The following is a 25,610-nucleotide window of genomic DNA, read 5'->3' as shown; positions in this document are numbered from 1 at the left end:
AAGGCTGCAGTGAGCTATGACACTCCAGCCTGGGTGACAGAGCGAGACCTCGTCTCTAAAAAAAAGTAACTCAAATCAATAAATAAACAGATGAGCTATCAAGCCATGAAAAAACATGAAGGAAACTTAAATGCCTATTACTAAGTGCATAGAGCCAATCTGAAAAGGCTGCAGATTGTTAGAGACTGACTACAGGATATTCTGGAAAAGGCAAACACTATGGAGACAGTAAAAGATCAGAGTTTGGGGGTAGGGAAGGGGGTTGAACAGGTGGGGCACAGAGGACTTTTAGGGCAGTGGAGCAACTCTGTGTGATACTGTAATGTTGGACATCTGTCACTATGCAACCCATAGATTATTCAACCCAAGAGAGAACCCAAATGTAGACTGTGGACTTCCGGTGATGATGATGTGTCAATGTGGTTCACTGACTGTAACAAATGTACCACTCTGAGGGGGATGTTGATGGTGGGGGAGCCTGTGCACGTGTAGGGGGTGTAGGGGAGGGGGTATATGTGAAATTTCTGTACCTTCATCTCAATTTTGCTATGAACCTAAAACTGCTCTAGAAAATAAAGTCTGAAAAAAAGGAAGGGATCAGAGAATGTCTTGCTCACAGGTGCCTAGGGTTGTGTTCACTGGACTCTAGTACAATGCACAAATTGTTTTCCCTCTAGGTTGTCATTACTCACGTTTTTTCCATAATACCACTATATAAAAGGCAGCACATGTACTGGGACTTAATAAATTCCCCTTGAAATGAAATGAAGAGAAAATACACTTGATGCTTCCCATAATGAATACATATTTTCACCTACATAAACAGCACAGCAGCCTTGATATCAACAGAAAACGATTAACAGGGTTTATGGAGACGCTGGAGCCCGGGACAGCCTGAGACTTGCACGGTGGGGCGGGGGCGGCTGTCCTGGGTGGCCTGGTTGGAGACTAGAGGAGGAGCTGAGCCCTGGTAAAGCAAAGCTTCCTTACGGACTTGATCTAGGAAGAGGCTCTGTATATCTGTGTGCTGCGGGGGTCAGCCCTTGGTCACCACCTCCTGGCTTCACAACACATTGCACAGAGCAGGGCTGTCTCTGCCCGGCAAGGTACTTAACCTCTGCGAGCCTCAGTTTCCCATCTGTAAAAAGAGGATGAGGATAATACAAATGGTTGGGGGCAGCATCACATGAGATCATGTCTATAAAGTGCTTGGCCGAGTGACTGACTAATGTGAGTGCCCAAGAATGGCAAATGTTTATTCTCAAGTATTATTAGCTATTCCATGATCACAATGAAGTGTTGGAGACGAAATTAGGGGGCTCAAGAGACGGCAACACTGGTACGTGCGCCTCTTCTCCTATCTCACTCGCTCCCTCTCTACCCACCTTGCTGTCGGCACATACTAAGATGGTGAGTTTATTGATTTCCGTGTCCTCTGTCTTCCTTCCTTCCTTCCTTCCTCCTTTTCTTTTTTCCCTTTTCCACCCCTTTCTTCTCCCGTCTTTATTTTCCTTTTTCTCTCTCCCCCTTTTTCTTGAACTCTCCTTTTTCCATTTACTATCTTTAAAATGAGTTTATTTTGTCCCCTGCTATTTTTGGCCAACTCACTAAGGCTCTTTGTATCGAGATCTTCTTGCCAAAGCCGTATTAAGCTCACCAGACTGCTAAACGTAGCTGCGCCTGTTTCTGCTCCCCTTGGAAGGTCTGCCATGTCATAAACAAGAAAGGTATGAGGTCAAAGGATTCTTGTTCCGAACAAAGGGGGACGGCTTCACACAGAGCTTCCCAGAATGAAGGCAGAGCCTGACAGGAAAAAGATCGGAGGCCTCCGGCACAATCTATAACAGAGCAGCTATTACCTCGCTCCCTGCCAAGTCAATGCCACTGCCAATCTCAGAAGCCATTTTTCAAACTGCTTTTTGGCCAGCTCAGCATGAAATCTATATGACAGCTTTACTTTGGGAGAGCAACAGAAAAAGGCAGTTTCCTGCAGGGTTAGGCAGTTTCATTGCTCCCTCTGATTCCTTCCAAAGTACCATGTGGAATTCACGTCATGACTTGGGTCCAAATAGGACTGAGACCCAGAGAAGACACCAGAAGGGAGAAGAGATACTTAGTGGCCCTGATACTGCGGCCAGTGAATGAGGTGTTAAGAAGCAGCCAAGGCAGCAGCATGAGACTTGGGATGGATTCTAGTCTGCCACCTGCGCACTGGGGCAGCTTCTCTGGCCTTTGTTTGGTAAACTGGAAGATCTGAGATGATGCTTGTAAAGCACCTGTCAGGGGCCTGGGGTACAGCAGGTGCTGAATCACCCTGGCCAGGTTGGTTTCGGAGCCTCCCTTTCCTCACATATAAAGTGGAAAGAGACTATAGGGCCCCTTTTGTAGAGTTCTTTGGAGGAAATTAGATGAGACCTCCAGCAAATGGCGAGTACTGCATGTGTGTGTCTCTCTTCCCTCCCCTCCCAAACCTCCAAATTGCAGATTGCATTTCCCAGAGATGAACACAACCATACCTTCCACCCCATGTGCTCTTCTAGAACCCTGCCACTCTCCCGACAAGTCGTGGGTTCTCATTCCTCTCTGAATCTGAGTGGGCTTGGAACTCACTTGTAGCTTGTGTAGTAGAAGTAATTCTGTGGGAATGCAGAGGCTCCATCATAAAAGGCAATTTAGCTGCTGCTAGATCAGTTGGAATACTTGCGCTTGCGTTGCTTCTGAAGCCTTCAGAAGCTGACTGAAGCTGGTAAGCAGCTGACTGCACTGACTGCACTGAAGCTGCCATGCTATGAGGAAGCCCAACTTAGCCTGCATGGAGAGACCTAGAGAGAGTGCCCAGGTGCTCTAACCTCACCCCCAATAGTCACTATCTTAATTGCAACCTCGTAAGAGACTGAAACAAGAACCACTTAGCTGAATCCTTTCCAATTCCTGATCCAGAGAAACCATGAGAGATTAACAAAATGATTGTTGCTTTAACCAGCTAAGTGTTGGCTTGATTTGTTGTGCAGTGAAAGAGAGTTGGGACCCTCCAGTAGCTGTTTAATAAAAATCCCAAGCAGCCCAAGATTGGACTGTTAGGTGTGAGACAGTGAGGGCATATAAGGCTTGGCCTCTTAGTCATTCTTTCAGCCATGGGGACGGGCTACACCTTTCTCAGCCTTCTACACCTTCTCCTTCCTCATGTGTCCTGCAGGCACACAGGGCACTGTGTGCTTGTCCCTACAGCAGCATGAGAAAACCTAGTCATTGATCCAGATTGATTAGTGATTTTTCAGACCACGGAAGCTGTTCCCTTTTACACTAAATCTTAAAGTTATCAAACCATTTTGGTTTAAAAGGACATTAATACTAAACAGTTCTTGAAAGAGTTTTACATTAGGGTTTATATATTCTTTAAATTTATTTTGGCCGGGCGAGGTGGCTCACGCTTATGATCCCCCCACTACATTCAGACTCCTTCCTGGTTGGAATACCCTCTCCAACCGCCAGGGCTTTTGGGCCAATTATGTCTATACAACATTTAAAGATATCAGCTGAGGCTCACTTCCTCCAGGAGGCTCCCCAAACAACCACACTGGATGTGGTCATTTACTTAGTCTTCCTTCTCGTCCAGTACTTACGCTGAGAAGATGGTGTCTGTGCTGGAAGATGCTGCCCTTGGGTTATTGCTTGCTGGGCTTTCCTGGGTGCTTTGTTTAACGTAGGTTTTATCTCCATTGTGGTGAAAATTCCTGGAGAATGTAGACCAATTTTTCTATTTCTTTGTAGCCACTCTCACAAGAATTCCTTGTACCTGATTATTTTAGGACTCTGGTCTGTCTGATCCTTAAACAGGTCTGTTACGTTTTATTTCAAAATGCTTTTAGGACTTTCCACAAAAACAAGGAAAAACAGGTATAAATTGCTTGGGAGTAAAATTTAACATATTACTAAATTATCAAATATTCAAATCTTTCAGAACACGAGGGCAACTTTGAGAAAGCACCTGTCAATGAAATGTAGATGACAAACACACAACAAAACCTAATTAGAAGAGAAATGTGGGCTCCATTTCACCTTCCTGGAGAGAAATAACACAGAGTTCAAAGTTCAGGACTGAAATCAGGCAGGATGAGGGTTTGAATTCCAACCATAGTGACTTGAACTATGTGACCTTTACAAGTCCACAAATCTAAAAAGGGTATAAAAATAATGCCTCAGTCAGAAGATTATTGTCAGGATACATTAGGTGGTTTGTGTTAAGTACTTAGTAAGTACTAAACTGGCACAGAGAAGGCACACATCTTGGATATCGTCTGTCATTATCACCACCACCACCACGACTGACAACAACCCTATCCCAATTACCAGGACGGGTTTGGCTACTAAGGCCTTGAGCTAGTTGGAATACACCCCGTTCTTTCTTTAATCACATGTCCTTCCAGTTAGACACTTTCCCTTCAACTCATACTCTGTACGAATACATTTCGCAGCCCTTGTGCTAAAGTGACAAGCACGAGGAATTGTTTCAAACAATCCAATCAATCTTAGCTGCTTTGTATAGCTCACCAACAGTCAGCCATCACTGGACCCGGGTGTTCTTGACTGTCTCAGTCATCATCACCTACTGGCCAGATGGCCCTAGAGCAGGAAGCCTGCTTTGACTAGGGACGCGGAACCATCTAGTTCCGAAGTCTGTCGGCCAGTCAGCTCAGCCTTTCCTTTAGGGGTGTGGAAAGGCTCATTGAGCCAACAGAGGAGAACATTACGGTTGAGAAAGATAAAGTATATGGTAAACAGCATATACTTGTTCTTGTACTTGTTCATTCACTTATTCATTCATACATTCATTTGTTCATTCAACAAATAGTTATTAACAGCTTACTATGTGTTTGTAGGTCCTGGACATACAAACATGAACAAAACAGATATGATTTCTGCTCTCATAAAATTTTCGAATTGGTGGAAAGTAACCACTTTGTCATCAAATAATCCCGGGTTTGATTCTGACTCTGTCACTTACTATATATTTAAATTGCTTAAGCCTTTCTGAGCCTCTTTTTCTTAGAGCCACTGTAAGAATTGAATGAATTAACCTAAGGATATTGCTCACCCCAGCACCTGGCAATGTGTACATTTCTTTCCCCAAAGGTCATGTAACTTATAGCCACTAGAGTTAGGGTACAAACTCAGGAGTGTCTGGCTCCCACATTTGTGCTTCCAAAGGAATTTTCGAATTATTATTTTTTCAAGTCTCACCACTTTTGATGTAGATTTTCTCCTAAGTCATTCATTCAATTCATTACCCACTGAAAAATTAAAGTTTTGTTTTTCCATATATTTTTCCCATGTCTTTTTTTATCCCACATTGAACCTTCTGCAGTAAGCCGCCTTCTCTACATTAACTGATGTGAAAATCGTGAGGCAACTAGTGTCATAACAGAAAAAACCCACAGGAATAGTTATGTTGCTTAAGATTATACTTGGGAGGCAGGAGGAAGTGTTGGGTTATGCAGACCGTCCTATCTCAGTAGTGCAGTAGAGACAGCCACCGTCAGCTGCCAGGCAGAGACAGCTTAGCTGGCCATGTGGTAATTTATGGGCATGCCTTCCTTTATCGAGAAGTTGAAATGTTACAAAATTATATCAATTTATATTACCATGTATATATCGGTGATCTAGGGGGCCTCCACCACCATCACTGCACTGCATGTATAATGTTTTTCTAGACCTCTGAGCCCTCTACTGTATTGGCCACCACACTGCAATTCTTCTCTTGCCTTCCCCAGTACCACTTAGTTACATTTTGGTTATTTTAACTATACTTCTTACATCTTTGTCTTTTCTCTATTTATTTCCTTCTTAAATGTTGGGTTCTCTCTCAAGCCCTCTCCTGGTCTTACTCCTCCTTGAATGATCTCACTTCTGATATTTTAATCTACTTTTCCAGAGGCTTCTCCTCTATATCAATTGCCATTTCTCTAATTCACATACTTACCCTCTCTAACTAGAACTATCTTGGTAACCTAACTGGTTTCCCACTTGCAAATTGCTCATATCTCTGAGCTTCATTTTTCACCCTGCCAGCAGAACTGTCTTTCTAAAGCCAGGCTAATATATAACACCCTTTCTCAAAGGTGGATATTACTTCCCTGCAGCACGACGTTCAAGCTGTTTAGCGTGGCACTCAAGGTCCTTCCTGATCTTGCACTATATCCCTGCTCATTTCTCACAGTAGCCCTCCCTGATGCTGTAATAGTCTACTTGGTGTTCTACACACTCTTCATCTTTCCCTTCGTATCTTCTCATCGGACAATGCATTTTCCTCATTCTTTATCTTTTGTGGCATTTCCGATATATGCTCCTCAGAATACTGCTCTTATGAAATGCTCTACTGAAGAAAAGGGATCTGTGGTCCCTGGTTGTGGCTAACACTGTATGCCAGGTCCCCTATTCCCCTTGGAGATTTCATGCACTTTAGCCTTTTAAATGCTCTAAAAAGTCCTGCAACAAGGTTAGTCCTGTAAACTAGGTTAGCTTTGCTTAACCCAATGTCTGCTAAACATTTGGTTCCTCTTTTTCTGGAAGCCTTTAGGAACTAGCATTTAATAGCTATACTTTGGGGAACGCTAGTCTATTCAAATCTTCTTCATTCATTTATCTTTCATTTGTCCATTATTCATTGACCTGGCAAATATTTATTCATCACCATGCCAGATACTGGAGAATGTACTCAGGAAATATTCTCTTGAAAGCAAGATGAATATAGTCCCTGTTCTCATGGAACTTACAGTTGCCTGAACAGCAGATAAGTAAGTACACAATCACCTTGAAGTACTGTAAGAGCTATCATAGAAGAACTAGAACTGTGGCAGTTCATAGCAGGAAGACTTTTCCAGTCTGAGGGAGTGGTTAGGGAGGGCTTCCTGGAGGAAGCAGTTTTATACAGGGTGGAGGGGGCTGAAGGAGAAGTAGGAGTTAGATGGAAACTAGGGGGAGAAAGGGAAAGGGTGATGTAGGCGGGGTCAACTTCTTGTGTGAAGGTGCTGAAACCAGAGAGAGCAGGCATGTCTGAGGGACTAAGAGAAATCTCAACGCAAAGGTGACCATGAAGTCTTCAACACCCACTTCTTCCCCACTCCCAGGATCTTCTTCTGTCTCCTACCCAATCTGGCTTGCAAAGTGTATGCTCCATAAATGCTCGAACATTATAGTAATCTGATTAGACAATTATTTTAGGGGAACAGATAGGATCTTTTGAAGCACCGAGAAACACACATACCCCATCCCCAACACTCTTAGTAAAGTCAAAATAAGGAAGTTTATTTCTTAAAAAGTTTATTGTTAAGAACATTCATGATGTTGCTATATTAATTTTATTTCTAATTTATTTTTTAAATGAAAGAATTAAATATAGATACCTAATTGTGAATGCTGAGAGATTTTCTTAATTAACTCAATTGTTATTTAATCCTCTTTAGCATGCTTTTCACATTTAGGCAGCTTGCTTTTGACAACTAGCAAATAGAAAGGTCAAACTGTGATTGGGCAGACTAGACGGAACAGAGCATACCTAAGAGCCCAGGAGCTGGACTCAGCATCTCTCTCTCCGAGCCACCATACTGGGGTTCCTGCCCTCTATCACTGCCTTAATTCTCAGACTCACTGTGCTTCCTGCCTTTCCTTCTATGGCTGCCGTCTGCTAATAAAAGAAGAGCTGTCCCTTTTGTCATCAGTAGAACAGAGGGTAATGTCTCTTAATTAACTAAAGGAAGTGGTGCAACGTAGTGAGAACATTGCAATCGTTTCCAATTAATCCCACACGCAGTTTGGCAAAGTTAATAATCCATAAAATGACCTGGGACCTAAATATGCAGAACAGTCATCTTTTATCAGTCATTTTTCCATTGTTCCAGCAAAAGCAAGAAAATTCAAAGCTAGATGCACAGGAGGTATACAGATTTGCAGCATCATACACTTCTTACGTATAATCTCAAATATAAAATAAATTTACATGTGCCATTCAGATCTTACGAATTCTCAAATGTTTTACAACCTCTAATAAATCATCGCATGTTGACAGGTGTCAATGCAACCACAGTGGAGCAATTATTTTCTTGGATACACCATTTATTACCAAAGCAAAGACACTTTCATGTTCATATAAAAGAAAGCAGGGCATGTGCATTGTATTTTAAGAGATGGGGACTCACTCTCTTGCCCAGGCTGGAGTGCAGTGGTGTGATCATAGCTCACTGCAGCCTTGAACTCCTGGGCTCAAGTGATCCTCCTGCCTCAGCCTCCTGAGTAGCTGGAACTACAGGTGTGCGCCACCAAACCTAGCTAATTTTTCTACTTTTTGTAGAGACGGGGTCTTGCTATGCACCCAGGCTTGTCTCTAATTCCTGGCCTCGAGTGATCCTCCCACTTCGGCTTCCCAAAGTTCTGGGATTACAGGCGTGAGTCACTGTATCCAGTGACTCACCAACTGCATCATTAATGCATGTTTAATTCCTTGAGAATAAAACATGTGTCTCATACACCTATGACCCCTAAAAATGCCACATGGAGCATCTTACCTCAGGTATGTAATACTTTCTTTTCATTTTGGCAAAATACATGTCACATAAATTCACCATTTTAAAGTGTATAATTATTTCAGTGCCATTTAGCACATCCATAATGTCCTGCAACCATCACCACTATTTAGTTCCACAGCATTTCCATCAACCCAAAGGGAAACCCTGTACCTGCCAAGCCGTCGCTCCAGATTCTCCCATTTCCCCAGCCCCTGGTGAAACCACTAATCTGCTTTCTGTCTCTGTGGACTTGCCTATCAGGGACGTGTCACATAAATGGAATCAGACAATACGTGGCTAGCCTCTTTCCCTCGGCATGGTGTTTTCAAGGTTCATGCGTATCACAGTATGTATCAGTACTTTATTTCTTCTTATAGCTGAATAATATTCCATTATATGGACATACCGCATATTGTTCATCCACACTTTGTTTGTTGATGAATATTTGGGGTATTTCTACCTTTTGGCTTTTGTGAATAATGCTGCTATGAACATTCCCGTACACGTTTTTGTTTGAATATCTGATTTCAATTCTTTCGGACACCTACCTAGGAGTGGAATTGCAGCGTCGTGTGGTAATTCTATGCTTAACTTATTGAGGAATGAATAATACATTTTTATTGGATATTAGCAGGAGACTGCAAAGACTGAACGTGGTTGACAGGAAAAATCTACCTCTGCTGAAATGCCTCGATGAAAATGCCACAGCGCTTTGGCGCATGTGTGCTTACGTCTTCATGGGTCAGGAAGAGTGGTTTGGATGACTCATTTCTCCATGGCTCATAAGCTACTTTCTTCAGTCGAGCTTCATTGCCAAACACTAGGGCACTGGAGTTGGACTATGTGAGTTCCAATCCCGGGCCTGGCATGTGTCAGTGCGTGACCTTAAACTAGCTGTTAAACCTCTAAGATTTAGTTTCATCACTTGTAAATCAGGGAACTAGCCCCAACTACAACATAGGATTATGGTTATTTTCAATAGGGCAGGGTATTTAAAGGACTTAGTACATTGGTTGGATAATAAATAACTGAAAAATGTTAGCTTGGATTGTGTTTATACTTCTAGATATCCCTGTGGTGTCTAGCACAGAGCTAGACACACAAACGGCACTTAGTCAAGTTGGAATAAGAGACATGTTTAATGGGAAATAACTTGGGTGATTTTGAGGATTATGAATTTTTTCTTTTTCCCTCTCTTGTTGTGGTTGGATGTTGGAATATTTTGTTTCCTGGGTTTGGAAAGTCTATGTACATGAACATAGGCAGAGATTCCCTTATGAATGACTTTCATTTAATTGCTTTTTGGATAGGGTCAGTTGCTGGCAGGATGGGGGACTCGATGAGTCCTGTGTTTCCGGCTCAAAGTTGTTCACAGCTTGGGGAGATGCTTTTCCAAAAGGAAATATCTAAGAACTCTCTGTCTGTATTAGAAAATTTATTTCACTTAATTCAGGCCCACTCATATTTTGGTTGCAAGCCCCATATACTGACCTTTCAGTCTACTTTACATTATTTTCTACGCCAGTGCGAGCCTTCAGCTCTACAAACATTAGACTGCACATACCTTTGCTTGTGTCCTTGTTCCTGGCTTAGAATCCGCCCTGGGTTCTGACTGTGCTGTATCCCTGACTCATGCTGCCAGTGGCTCACCTGTCCTGGCATACAGCCGTAATTCACAACTCCACAGCTTCCCAGAATCCCGATGCTACGTTTACAGGATTTTGACTACTACCTGCTTAAGGTGAAAGCAGATTGAAGCAGAGAGGTAGGAAGTGGCACATGAGAGGTGGTGACACCCATGAGCTCTAAGGAAAGGTCTTAGAGCACGGTGATGGGTGATGAGACCCCTCCCTCCTCCTCTTCTTTCCCTACAGTCAGCCTGACGCTGCTGTGGTTTTCTGCTTGTTTCTCTTCACAGCTGTGATTTGCAAGAAAGACCTTTCATCTCCTTTACAGGAGTGGTTTAGGCCATAACAAATGGTCGTAAATAGCATCACAACTGCAGTGGGCCAAGCACCAGATACGATATAGAATGTATGACAGAAGTTAAATATCAAGTACCTGTCATGACTTTGCTACTACTCTGGGGGTACTTCTTAAAAGGGACTTTATTGCTGGTGTGGTTTAGCCTTTTACCACTTGAGGAAGGTTTACCCAAATGTCCTGGAGCCCAAGGATTTTCTGTAGGGAAACTGCTAGGGCGAGTGGCCTTGGCTGAGAACCTCACCAGTAGCAAAGGATTGCTTACATGGAACTGTCTGGTGCCATACGGAGCCCAATAAACACAGCATCCGGGTGAAAACGGTATGCTTACTACACAAACACCTCTTAAAGGCCAAGCCCTCAGCCTTCACTTCCAATCATATTGTAATCCCTAAGGCCAATTTATATAGACATTTTAAAGCCACCATTGTTTTGGGTGAAGGTGGTAAGAATAATTACTGTTTGTCTCAATTTTTCTGTCTTACCATCTTTCATCTCTGTTCAAATGATACCTAGGGAGGGACAAGTATGTAAAACATTAGAATTGTTCTATTAGTAAGAGGCTGGCGTACTTAGATGGCACAAATAAGCATAGCACTTAGAGCATCATTAAATATGAAGATGGACATAAAAATCTCCAACCTGCTCGCTTTGCACAGGCCAAAGCCGGGGTGAGATGTGTGCAGGGCGTGACGGAGGGAGATGAGAACGTGCATTTCTGCCACTTCCTGGCAGCACATGGCTCCCAAGCAACAAAGCCCCGCGCGGACCTCCACCTCCTCCCCTCCGAGGCTCTGCGTGTATTGTGAATTCTACACTCACTTCTGGTCAAACATCATAAGGCAATTTTATCTCCACTGAATATTTCGTCATCCTAAATAGAAACTCTTCTAGCCTGTTACCCTGTTATTGAAGTTGTTCTATAGGAGAGTCACTCTCAACCAACACACGAGGACTCTCAAGAGTTAAAACACAAACTCTTTCCAACAGTGTTATGCATAAAAAATTCATCTTTGAACACTGAAAGATGAAAAGCAATTTTAAGAAACCTTCACAATGCCATCCTACACCATGAGTTATTTAATTGCGATAGAAATACATGTACCGAGAATCATTCCCTAATTAGTCTAAATCTAAAACAGCAGTTGTTAAATGTGCGATTTGAGCTGATGCAACGGGGTGTGCTTTTGCGTTGTGTGGCAGAGACAGCGATGCTGTTCAGGTTTTATTTTTAAAGTTTGGGTAATTATAACTTAAACTAACAGCAGGAGGGAAATGAATCATTTATTTGTCTTTCTTATTACAGCTTCTCTCCCCCAAATGTGTTTCCTTTCTTGCAGCATTTACCTAGCTAGTAAGGTGTTACTCTGGGTCCTGAGGACTTAAGCATCTGGGATTTGATCACAAATTGTGTAGTAAACATTCTGAGACAGATGATTGCCACCCTAATTCATTATAAAATGGAAAAAGATGCACTCATTTAATTCAGAACATTTACTTGATATAAACCTTGAACAATCAACAAGAAGCAGTTTGGTGTAGGAGGAAAAGTTCTGGATTAGACATCAGGAAACCTGGATTTGAGCCCGCCTCTGCCAGTGACCAGCGTAGACACCTCCGGCACCGTCTAGTTCCCTAGGCCCTGATTTTCTTAAATGCTCTCTTAGGTTGCTTGCAGCTCTGAGATGCTAGAATTCTAATGATCAGGATACAGCAATAAACAGGAGTGGAATGGCATGAATATCATGAATACACAACTACTTGTATAACCTACTGCTTTCCTCTAATTAGTAGGAGCCATGAGTCAGCCTTAGCCTTGGCTGGGATTCTGACTGATGAGGAAGGAGTTCTAGAGAGGACAAGTGGCTTGCCAACAGTCACGCTGTTGGTAAACGTGGGAGAGAGAGTACAAACCAGGGATTTCTATGCCAGGTTATCTAAGGCAATCTCTCCTTAGATTACAGAGGACCAGGTGACATCTGAACTAAAGGCTTTACAACTGTGTTTTCTAATGGCTACCCACTATCCTTAGACCAGAGAAAGGTCACAGCTTTTGGAATCCAGTGGTCTCAGTCCTGGTTCAGCGGGATTCTGCCACTCAATGCAGCATCAATGCGTCCTATTTTTATCTTTTTCAGAAAAGCTGTATTATGTAATGAGTGTGGGTCTGATATAAAGATTTGTATGTGAATATTCATAGCAGCTTAATTTGTAATGGTCACGAACTGGAAACAGTCTCAGTGTTCATCAAGAGGCGAATGGACACACTATGGTATAGCCATACAATGGAACACTAGTCAGTGATAAAAAGGAATGAACTGTCGATATCTGCAACAACATGAATGAATCAGAAAATAATTATGCTGAGTGAAAGAAGCCAAACAAAAAAGAGCTCATCCTGTAGCATTCCATTTTCATAAAATTGGAGGAAATTCAGACTGATCTATAGCGACCGAATGCAGACCCATGGTTGCTTGGAGATGGGAGTGTGGGGAGGGAAGTGTGGGAGAGAGGCACGAGGAGATTTGGGGAGGGAGGGAAATGTTCAATATCTTGATCGTGGTGGTAGTTTCATGGGTGTATACATACGTTAAAAGTTCTCAAATTGTATACCTTAAATTATACGTTGATACCGTTGTCCCCCCAAAAAAGGGGGGGGTGGGGTGGCTGGAGTTGAAACTCAGTTTTACCACCCACTAGCTGTGCAACCTTGGGTGAGCTATTAACCACATCTGCAAAAGCAGGCAGTGGGAGGATAATAATTCCTACCTCACAAGGTTGCCGTGAGGGTTAAATGAGCTAATACTTGTTAGGTGCTTAGTAAAAATCAGTAAAAATTAACTCATCATTTTCCCGGAACACTGAGAAAGGATTCAGTTTTATCTTTTGTATTGCACTTCATTCCCATGAAATTTAAGTTCACTAATCTGTTTAAGGCATATGAAAGTGATACAGGTTTTCAGATTTCTGCTCAGCACCCTGTCTGGGAGCTTCTTCCTGGCCATGGTCACTCTTTAGACCTTGTCCCTGTTTTATTTTCCTTCATAGCATTTATCACTACCTGACATGATATTATATATTTACCCATGTATTTGTTTATTCTGCCTCCCTCCACTAGAACATAAACTCCCTGAGACTAGGGACTTTGTCTGTTTGGCTCACTGTGATGTAAAATTGCTCAGTTGCTTTGTGTTAGGTGTTGAATAAACGAATGCATGCATTTCACTCCCAGGGCTTGCCTTCGGGAAGGTGGCATTGTGGTGGTAGCCGTGCAGTGTTATCGTCGTCATTACTGCTGTCATCGTGTGGTGTCCTTGCTGACGGGGTGTGTGGGTTCATGCTCCCCTATGATTCTGTGCAGCTTGCTGGACACAGAGGGGTGGCCCGGCAGAAAGAAGACCTGAAATTGGTTAGATCAGTGAAGTCCTAATCTCATTTTATTCCTGGCTCTGCAAGAGGAAGAGACTGCATACGTTGAATAAGCTATTTGAAAAAATAAGATCAGGGCCTGAGACTGTTACTAAAATGATAAAGAATAGAAATCTTAAGTTTCAGAAATGTGCAAAATGATGGCTCTAATATGATCCATCCCCAAAGCCTTTTTTTTTTAAAAAAAAAAAAAACAGTCAATAAGAAAAAGAGTTGAAAGAAAATTGAGTCCAAGGCAAAAATTATCATCCCAGCCCTCCAGTGGGCCTTAAAACTGCAGCCAATTTGTTCTGTTTGGGGTAACTCAAGACTTACTCCAGCTGGCTGTCTTTTTTTGCTTCTTTTTAATTTTGTGAATGCAGACTACCTATCTAAACCTCAAGGGAGTTAATTCTTGACCTGCTTCCAGTTGCCTATCTTGCCCTTGTCCTACCATGTTTCCTATAGATGCTCTTTCTTCAAGTTTATTGCTTTAGGAGGAACGTGAAAAGTATATTCATGCCAGTTCAATGTTACATCTATAAAGGTACATCAAAATAATATCCTATGGAGGATATTATGCTTGGACCTGTAATCGTACTGCAATCAATCCTCATGTGAGTGTAACACTCTGTGTGTAAACAGATCACTTAAATTATTCTGCCTTGAACTTTCTCCTTAGGAATCTGCAAACAACGCCTTATAAATAAGTAGCAATCATTTCAGTGCATACAAAAGACTTCCTGAGTTAGCATTTGTCATCTTTTGTGTTTTAATTATCTCATTTGATCTCTTTATTGTTGCAATTACATTCTAATTTTGTGTGTAGACACTTGAGTGCCTCAGGCTAGATTAATCAATTAACATTACAATTATTATTATACCAGGACGGATATCAGTGGGTATCCATTGCACAGAGTTTTCGGGAGCCCGTGCCACAAGGCACCCAGGCTAACAGCCACAGTGAGTGCAGGGCCAAACACGGAACTGAGATAGTCCTTGGGGCTTTGCAAGAAACATGTGGTTAGGTGGAAATAAAATAAGGAAGAAATGGTCCCAGGTTCTTCATCAGCTCTCAGGAAACAGTCCCATTCTCCAGGCTACCGCCCCCCTACCATACTGTCCCCAGACCCAAACACATACATTCACGCACTCACATGCAGACGCATGCCATAAATAACACAGTGTATCAATATCTGAGGGGCTCCCTTTCCTTTGTCTGAACTTCTGTGTTATAACATCAGTATATATATCATACTTTTGATTCTTATTTATTCCTCAAACTGTAGATGTGTTTTGTTCACATGCTGGGTTATAGGCTCTTTGTATACAGTAACAGCAATCACTAATATTTGTTGAGCTTTTGCTGTGGCCCACACAGTGTCTATTATCTCATTTAATTCTCACAGGAGCTGTAATAGGGAGGTGCCACGGTTATCCCCATTTTACAGAGAGGGAAACTGAGGCACAGAGAGTTGACGGTATGTAAGAGATAGAGCTGGGATTGAAGGTAGAAAGAGGGTCTTGTATATCTTGAGTGTCCCTCAGGGCAGTACAAACACATACAAGGTGACCAGTCAGTAACTATTAATTGGAATTTTAACACATCTAGCAAGAACATGCCTATTTTTGGGGGGTTTCGGCGGAACTGAGGCACATCTGAAAGCCTCCTCAAAGCCATTATTCACCGGAGCTACAGAGTAAATCTTACACACTGACATGGGTTGAATTGTGTCCCCTAAAAGATATGCTGAGGTTCTAACCCCTGGTACCTGGGTACGTGATCTTATTTGGCAATAGGGTCTTTGCAGATATAATTAAGATGAGGTCATTAGGGTGGACCCTAATCCAGTTTGACCGGTGTCTTCGTAAGAAGAGAAAAGACCAGAGACAGGCGTGAGCACAGGGAAGATCACATGAAGACACACAGAGAGAAGCCGGGGACGACAGAGCCAGAGACTGGAGGGACACGTTTAGGAGCCAAATAACGCCAAGGACGCCCCGACTGCCGCCAGAAGCTGGAAGACGCAAGGAAGGACTCCTTCCCAGAGCTGAGCCTTCCCAGGGAGCACGGCCCTGCCCACAGCTCGATTTTGGACCGCTAACCTCCAGAACCGCCAGAGAACAACTTTCTGTTGTTTGAAGCCACCTAGTTTGTGGAACTTTGTTATGGCAACTCTAGGAAACTAATACACTCACCTACCCACATTTCCCCCCATATGGATCAAAGAGTAAATGTCCTCTCAGTCAAACTCTGCCCCTTCTAAAGGCAGCCAAGCCCTCCCCCCGCCTTAGCTCCTTGACCAGGGCTCTCGCTGAGTAGAGAATTGCCCACCTGCGCTGGGCCTCAGCAGGTGTGGGCTGATGGAGTTTCCTAGGGGCTGTCTCCAGGAGGCTGTGGGTTCCCAGGGAATGCAGCGCCAGCTCAGGAGGCCACCCAGGTTGGCACTGCTGGTCCCATTCTTGCTTCATCCATATCCCCAAACAGGGAAGAATCTGGACATCCTGGGAACATAAAGACACTAATGTCTGAGCCCAGGTCAGACGAGCGTGGGGATCTAATATTCCAGCACTGAGCTTCATTTATTGGCTCTTTCTGAGCTGGTCCACAAGTCCCAGAGGCTGGCTTATGCTGGTCCATTCAGAATCGTCACAGACCGTTGACAAAAATAACCCTGTTTTGGAAAATATTGTCTTTATTCTGAGATTATGCCTTTCCTACTTTTAAAATGTTAACATGTCCTTTGCTTTAAGAAATGAAGGCGATTCTAAAGAGTAAGGGATTTTTTCTTCTTTTAATTTTCTTACCTGACAAAATAAAGAAAGTTAGTGTCCCCATGTTAATCCTTGATTGTTTATTGAAATTTTATTATTTAAGTCCAAATCTGACCTTCTTAGTTAGGCTGTTTGTAGCTCAGCACTGAATCAGCTACCCCTTTCCTGATTCATCCTTTAGCAAGGAATTATAACGTCAAAGAGATAACTGAAAAAAGAAAATACGTTAGCAAAACTAAATTTAAAAATATATTTATAATTTACATAGAATGAAAGGCATATATCTTAGTTGTCAATTTGACGAGTTTTGACAAATGCATAACTTATGTAGGAAAACTAAGTTGTTCGGGGTTTTTTTGGATAATAACATTTATTGGGTGCTTATAGGATGCTAGCAGAGCAATAAATGCATCACATCCTTTAGCTCTGTTTCCTCCCAACAAGTCTAACATTATCATCCTGTGATGACCCCTATCTGGTACTATCATCCTAACTTTACAGGTGAAAAAAATTGAGCCACAGAGAAGTTAAGGAACTTGGCTGAGTTCTCACCACTAGTATATGGCGAAATAAGACTCGAGCCTGCAGTTTGCCTCCCTGGACCTTGCTCTTGGTTTCAGTTCCAGCATACCACTATCCATCTCAAGGACCCTGAATGTGTCCTGTAGCTCAAGAGGATGGACTAGCTGCTCTCCAGGGATAACTCTCATCCTAACAGGCAGTTGTTCAGAGTACCTGGCTCTGAGTCCTTCCTTAGAAGTCCTCTTTGGAGATGAAGAACCAACTCCATGTTCATTCATTCCACAGACACACGGTGAACACATTCCCTGTGCCAAGCACATTCCATGTGGTGAGACACAGAAGGAAACTGTACATGAAGTGGTTTGGAGAAAACAAAAAGCACTTTTGTATTTTTGGTGCTCATGCCCAAGAAGATAACAAAAAGAATCACGTTGGAGAGATCCACTGCAGTCCTCAATTCTAACGATCTATTTGCTATGCTTGTCTTCCTTTTCTATTTTCTCTTTATTTTCATGTCATTTGGATCCTCGTTATGATCATATGGCCATTATTTTTTTATTTATATGCTGATCAAACACAGGAACTAGATAATAAGGAATACTTATGATTTCCATCCTTGGAGATATTTTGGAATAGTTTTGACTACAACTGCTATCTTGAGTGGCTTATCTATTTATTGGTACAGAGACAGGCAGATGAAAAAGAGAATTTTTGAAATTCCTTCCTAGACTAGGATTTCAGAACAGAATCTGTCAATCTCTTCCTGTGAGCTCCAAGCCAACCCAAGCTACATCCATGTGCTTCATTGTTTCTCTCTGAAGACAAGTGGTAACGGCTTTAGCAACAGGCAGGAGCAAACAGGTTATTAAGGGAAAGTCATTGCCTAGAGTTGTGGTCTTCAGACTTGAATGTGCATCAGAGTCATCTGGAGGCATCATTTAACACAGGTTTCTGGGGCCTGCCTCCAGAGTTTCTGATTCAGTGGATCTGGGATGGTGCCTGGAATTTGCTTTTCTAATCCATTCCCAGATGACGCTGACACAGCTGGTCTGGGGGCCATGAGAACCACTGATCGACAGAGGAAGGATGTGGAAGCGTGGAAGAGTCTTATTATCTGACCGCATTCTGAGGGTCAGGGTAGGGGCCTGGGCCTCAGCTGGCTGAAGCTCCCAGCTGTGACATGCTGAGACCACCATAGAGATGAGACTTAAGCCCTTTCCTCAGCACACATCTGCCAACCTCTGCTTGCCTGCACTTAACGGAAAGTATACAAGGGCAAGCCAGGGTACGCACCCCCCCTCTTTTGTGCATAGGTGAGTCTGTTCGTGTGGCGTTCTGCCTTGGGACTATCAGCCCTATTTAATTGGAGTCTCTGGATGCTGACATGAATATTCTCATCCCATTCATCATTTTCTCACTCACCCATCAATCCAGCCTTTAAATATGTATTCAGTGTTTGCAACGTGCAAAGCTCTATGGTATGAGCATACTTAGACTCCACTTCTAGTTTTCTCCTGGATTTATTTTGGGTCCCTGGACATTTATATTGACTTACCATAGTAGAGACCGCTGACCTCTTTCTTTCAGTAAGAGAGCTGCCTGAGTTTATTTTTACTGTACTCAAAACGACAGTTGCCAACCTTCCATAGAGCTAGGTATGACCATGAGACTAAATTCAGGCTAAAAGGAGATGAATTAGCACAATGTATGTAACTTTTGGGTTATCTGCTTTAAAGAGAAAGGTGCTTCCTTGACCTTCCCTCTCCCTCTTCCTGCTCTCTGAGCAGTGATAATAGCTGGAGAAATCCTGAAAGCCACATGTTGAGCATGGTACTGGATCACTCCCTTCTAGGCTATTATGTGAGAAAAAAGCAAATTTCTATGTTAAGCCGCTGTACTTCAGGGCCTCTTTGTCATAGAAGCTTAACCTTCACCCAGACTACTACAATTGCCTGCAAGGTTGTCCCGTGCATCTGTTACCTTTCTGGACTCAAGGTTCTGCTTAACCTTAAGGTTCACAGTGCTAACACGTGCTTTCTCATACTGAATTACTTGCCAACTGGCCTTGAATTGATATTCGTTTCTGCTCCTTCCAACCAGTTAGAGTCACGGATCCTTTCTGCTGTGCCTTCCTACCCAGTGATTCACTATCTGGGGTAGAGGTGAGATAACTTTCTGGGGCCCAAGTAAATGGTGGGGACAGATGTGCTGGCAATGCTGATACAAAATGCTCTTACAACCACACAAAGACAGTGGTTACCAACTTGAGTAACTGTTTGAGAATCTACTCTCAGCTCTTAGTCACTTCTATTTCTTTCCATAGAGTCCCCAAAGAGGTTCTCCCAACACACAGGAAAGCTCTGTTCAAAGGGAGTGTTTGGAGGTTTAACCCACAGATTAGAAAGTCTTTTACTTGTGTTATTTTGGGGATAAAGTATTTAATTTTTTAAAAAGTGGTGCAAAAGAAAAATTAAGAGATAGTAGCTATGTTGATGATTCAAATGACACAGTCATTTGTGTCGACGTCTTAAAACAAGGATTACTCAAGCAAGAAGTAGCCACGAAGGCTTTTGCAGAAGATTGAAATGATGATTTCTGACAAGCTCAAATGAAGGTGCCATCTCAATTGAAGCTGGTCAGTGAGAAATTATTCCAGAATACCATCTGGGGATCCTGGATGTATTTTTCTAAACCAAGACAACACAGTGGAGAAATTCCACGCTTCGACTGTGAACAAACAGTCCTGAAAACAGGTGAGATTGGCAGACAAATCTCGAGATTTGTCTGTTTCGAGTATGAGAGTCATGCTGTCGTCCCGACTTCCTTGGATTAAACCATGGTCCTTCGAGCCCTTCCAAGGAAGGCTCAGAGCATCATTTGAGGATAACATTTGAGAGTCCGTATTTCTCTTTGTGGGGAACTTTACCACCATCACTACCAATAAATCTACATTGAGTTTCTGCAATGAATAGTTGGAAAGACCGGAGTACCTGGCTTTTGCCTGAAGCCTCCTAACTTCTCTCTCTTCTCCTTCAAGACTGCATGTCCGCCCTCAGTGTAACCTTTAGTCCTGCCCTGGGGGTTAACGCATCAACTCTGCTCTCTCCAAGCCCCTTTGCCTGTCTTTGTTATGGAATCCATCATTCTCTGTTGAAGTTGCCTGTCTCCCCGTTTGCCTTGACCAGGGGACTGGGCTCCCCCTTGAGGATACGGGTAGAGCTTTAGAGCTTTAACTCGTCTCTCTGCGGGCCCCCTGCCACAATGCCTGGCACAGAGGAAAACTTCAGGGCTCATTACACGAATGAATGGACGGATGGGTGGGTGGATGGATGGAATCGCAATTTTCAAATAAGTGGTGGCAACGCAAATGCTCCATGAGCTCAGAGGGGGAAGCACTCCTTCAGGGCTGGAGCAGGCTTTGAGGGAAAGACGGAAATTAAACCAGAGTTCTGAAGAAAAAAGAGCCCTCATTTCTAGGACTATCTAGAATCTTGGGGGTTAACCTCAAGCCAGTTTTGTTAGCAGGTAGTGGGATGAGCGCTAGACGAACTAGGCATTTTGAGGGGCTCCTTTCAACAGCCTGCCACAAGGACTAACTGTGGTTTTTAACGCACGCAGTGAAATTTTCGAAAGAGATCCTGCAGTTGTTTGAAGACGACTCTCACCCGTCAGCAGGCCTTCCTCTCAGAAGGTGTGGGCTGTGTCTCCCGCGGTGTTAATGAGCTCTGGGTGGAAAGGGAGGGGCCTGCCGGGCTGGCAGCAGCATCCGGCAATGATGGATGGCTGTACTGCCCATTGTCACCTGAGCCTGACAGAGGGGCTCCATAGCTCACGCAGATCTTGGCTGTGACGGGGTACTGAATGTGAGCCAACAACCTGGCTCAAAGCCAGTAAGAGAGAGACGATGCCGGTGGCAAGAGGCTCAGCTCTCTTAACTCTGCGAGGTGCTAACCTGCCGGGAGGGTAATTCCTCCTAGACTCCCACGAGATGGCGGGGGCTGAGCTCGCTCTGTTCCTGTGCAGAAAGGTTATGTCTGTCTTCTTACAGGTGGACGTCAGGATGCCTCTGGGTTTGCTCTTCGTTGGCCTGTGCTTTCTGTAAAGACACTTCAGATTCCCCAATGGTGCCGAGCCCCAGGCTCTATCCTCATGGGCCTGCGTGTTCTCTTTGGTGTGTGCGTGTGGTACCTGTTTACCATGGTGTTTGAGGGCCCAGGATCTGGAATTAGACAAGCCTGGATTCAAATCCTGACTGTGTGACCTTAAGCAAGGAATCAAGCCTCTTAGAGCTATAGAGCTAGTTTTATGATCTATAAAATGGAAATAATAATAGTACCGTCTTTCCCAGGTTTATTGCGATAACTGAGATTATTCATTCAAAGCACCTAGAATTGTTCCTACAACATAAGAGATTTAAAAATGCCGATACAGTATTGTTATTTTTGCTGCTGTTAGTATTCCAAAATGGATAATCTTTGTAAGCCTATGCAAGAGACTGCACTAGGCCTTGAAGATACAAAGGCAAGGGAGACCTAGCCTCAAAGAGTTCATAGAGTAGAGAGGCAGATGTCCTCAGGGAGAACTAAACTGAAGTCCTTTTTGACACTGGCTCACCACTAACTTACATTGCATCTTTATGTGAATTAGAAGAAGAGATGCTCCCTTCTGCCAGCTGGATTTTAGACACTTGCCCCTCTTGGCCAGGTGTCCTTGTTTAGTGAACAATCTGAACAACTGTGCATAATGACCACATGTGATACATGCTATGCCAGTAGCATTAACAAAATTGCAATTACAGTATTTGGGGTTGTAGAAAAGTAAAATAAATCTTTACAGAGAAGGTGACATCTGAGCTGGATCCTAAGAGATTGACTAGATTTAATGAGACTTGAAAAATTTGCCAGAAATGGGAGCTAAACAAAGGCGCAGAGGCTTGACAAGGGTTGGTGACTTCAAAGGCTAGAAAGCCGGGTGGGACCAGTGTGTGAAGGGCCTCAAATGTTGCACAACAGAGGTCGGTCTTTTGCCTATAAGTGCCATGAGCTCATGATCAGCTCTGTTTGAACACAGTGGCTACTAGACACCTGCCATGTGGATTTGTAAACAGAGAGTGGGAAGAGAAGGCCATTCTGTAAATCCTGATGAGAGAGCCCAAATCGGGTCGTGATGAAGAAGCTGCCAAAGCCAGAAATGCTACAAAGGAAGAATCTTCAGGACAAGGATGCAAGTCAAAGATGAGTCTCAGGTATCTATCGCAAGTCAAAGATGAGTCTCAGGTATCTATCGCGAGGCTTGGTGAATATTGATGTTGTAAGACAAGGTAGACCAGGTGAAGCATGCACTGGGGACAAGTGAGGACCTGGATTTGGGGGAACATGGAGTGTGAGGTGCCTGTAGAGTATCCAAACATATCTGGATGTGGAATTCAGGTGCGAGATTAAGGTGTGGATTTGGAAGTCATCGGTTTACAGGGTAGAATTGCAGCAATGGGAATTGATGAGAATTCCCCAGGGAGAGTATGCCATGAGGAGAGAAAAGGATCTAAGAGGAAATCTTGGAAAACCTTAATCAAGGGCTGGGAGGGAAGACAGGAGTCAAAAGGATAAGGAAGAGGATCCCAAATGGCAGAGAAGATCCAGGAAGGAGAGTGAGGAAGGACGGAAAGATTCCAAGGGTGGCCGTAATTATAGAGGAGGAAGCAGTTAGGCCATACTGCAAAGAGTTCTCGCAGTGTGGGGTCTGAGAGGCAGCGTTTAGGAGTTCAAGGGGGACATAATCACAGAAGCTTCAGCAGGGAGATAAAGGCAGAAGCCACACTGCAGAGCGGACATCATGGGAATTTAAAGAAAGAATGTGGAAGAAGGAATAGAGACTATTTTCAAAGAGATTAGTGAAGAAAAGAAAAGAGATATGTAATAATGGCATGAGGGCCAGGTGGAGTTTCTATTAGGATGGAGGAAGGAACCAGTGGGGTGGCAGAGTTTGAAGATAAATGAGAGGGAGGCTCCCGGAAAGAGGTTTTATATTTCTGCCATGGGTGGAAGAGAAATGGGAAACCCTTTTTTGGGTAGCAGAAAAATGAGAGCTCCCAAGCCATTTTTGTTTTCCAAAACTCCCAATTTTATACACACCTTTGTAGTTGAGTTCTGGGCTTTCTATAATACCAATACAAATTGCAAGATGGGGTGCTATTTTTATGTGTTTTGCTATTGGATGTACATTTAGTCATCAGCCAAAGCTAAGGCTTTTTAAATAAAATGTGAATTTCAAATATTAAGAAGAACGGGGAAAATGTGCCGATATTTATTGCACATCTTCTAAATTCTATATGTACGCCATGTCATATAATCTTCAGAATAGCTATATGATCTAGAAATTATTCTCTTAGAACAAAGGTTCCTACATGAAGTTACTAATATTTTATTCAACTTTTTTGGCATATATATGTATATGTGGCATTTGGAAGAATGGTCATAGCTTTAATGAGATGGTCAACAGGGCCCCCCAAATTAAGACATGTTGACCTAGATAACCTGACTCATCCTAGACCAAGTAGAACACAGTAGGGAGCATCTATTTTCTTTTTGTTTACATTTATACTCCTTTAGGGCAGTTGCTACATCTTGTACCCCTTCTGTGTGCCCTATAGTCTTGAGAAACTAATACTCTGTACTTGTTGATTAATTCACAGGCTGTTGTACTTATCCAAATATATTTATAAGCTAGAGGAAACAGATGGCAAAGAAATTTTCACTTTCGACCTATAGCTGACATCACAACATAACCATGTGAATCAACAGGTCAGGGGAGCTCTCAACGGAAAGGTGATAAAGTTGTCAGGAGATATTTGTGCTTGAAATTTGCATCACAAATTTCCTCTGAGATACTTGATTGTGCATAAAATACCAATGACATCTGCTGCGTGTGTGCATTAGCACCTACCGCCAGGAAAGCATATGCCAGGACAAATAAGACACTTAGGTGATGGATCTGAAAGTGAATCAAAACCAAAAAAAAAAAGACCAAACAACTCATGCTGGCGTAATGAGCTTCTCACAGATGATTTCTATCATAAATGGTATGTATTGAAGGGTAATGCAAATGAAATGACTTGAAAATATGTCTATTTTCACTATAATCATCAACTTGCAATACAAATATATAAGAAAAACCACTTATGTATTTTAAAGATGGGTCCAAATGAATGTAAACAACTGTAGACAATGATTATTTACTATGGTTTAAGAATTTTTATCTCATTTTATTTCTCATTAAGAATTCACGGAAATTAGCACATTGCTAAAAGATTGTCGAGTCAGTATTAATAGGAAATTGAACAAGTTTGGTGTAGTTGCTTATAGAACACACAATAAAACCAATAATAAAGTTCGTACTATTGTTTGTTTATAGTTTAAATAACCTCAATATAATTGTAAATCACCATATGTTGATTTATTAATATTAACAATGTATTAATATTTTATGAAATTATAATATATTTTAAAAACATATCAATATTTTGTATAATCTGAAATACTACCCCCCAAAATCCCAAAAGAAAAAAAACTACAGTTTGTCTTTGTTGATCATATCTTTAAAGATTGAATTAATAAATTAAAGTGTTGGATGTTCCGAGTTTGCTTTAGAATGGTACTTTATTACCGGAACAGAAGCTCTTCATTATCCAAACCTCCACATTTAGGGTGTTGTTTAGAGAAGCAAAAAGTCACTGTAATATCAACAGGTCACGCATGAACCTACGGCCTAGGAAATCAGTCACCATCCATCTCTCTGATTTACGCTAGTGTCTCTTCAGGCCCACCCTGTCTTTGAAGATCAGTTTCCTGCTGGTGTCTGATGTTATCTGACAACACCACTGACAATCAGTTGTGAAGAGAAAGAGCAAATCTTGTGAAGAATGTGCTGTTTCCTGAAATTAGTGAAAATGATGGGGGATAACTACCAAGCTAGTGAACCACAAGATTCTGAAAGAGTTAGATCAGTTAATAACCGAAAAGGAAAACAGAATTGGGCAAGAATGGTGATAAGATAGATGCTTCAGTGGAAATAATTTCAATATCATTGCATTGGTATTAGGAAAACAGAGGGGGTTCTCATAATTTTGCAAATGTGATTGTCTTTTGGATCACGCTGCAGAAGGCATAGATGGTTTCAAGGATGTTGCATTGTGCGATCATAGTATTTGCTGCAAAATTATTTTAAATGACTATTATTTTTTGTGTTTGTTCAATGAATTACAGCATAGTAATATCCTAAATTTTGCTAAATATAGGATGGGATAAACATATATAGATTCGTTTTTCAAGGCAAATTCTCAGTCATGCATCTTTCCTACTATTT

General features: G+C 42.5%; 1 protein-coding gene across 2 annotated transcripts in view; it reads right to left on the bottom strand.

Moving 5' to 3' along the window:
- Window positions 1–25,610, bottom strand: part of PHACTR1 (phosphatase and actin regulator 1) — a 561,725-nt gene that overhangs the window by 330,696 nt on the left and 205,419 nt on the right. The gene's annotated exons all lie outside the window — the stretch shown is intronic.

This window comes from Propithecus coquereli, unplaced genomic scaffold (assembly GCF_000956105.1).
Source record: "Propithecus coquereli isolate 6110/MARCELLA unplaced genomic scaffold, Pcoq_1.0 Scaffold416, whole genome shotgun sequence".
Classification (NCBI taxonomy): domain Eukaryota; kingdom Metazoa; phylum Chordata; class Mammalia; order Primates; family Indriidae; genus Propithecus; species Propithecus coquereli.
The sequence above is the reverse complement of the archived record's forward strand: the minus strand, read 5'-3'. Positions and strand labels throughout refer to the sequence as shown.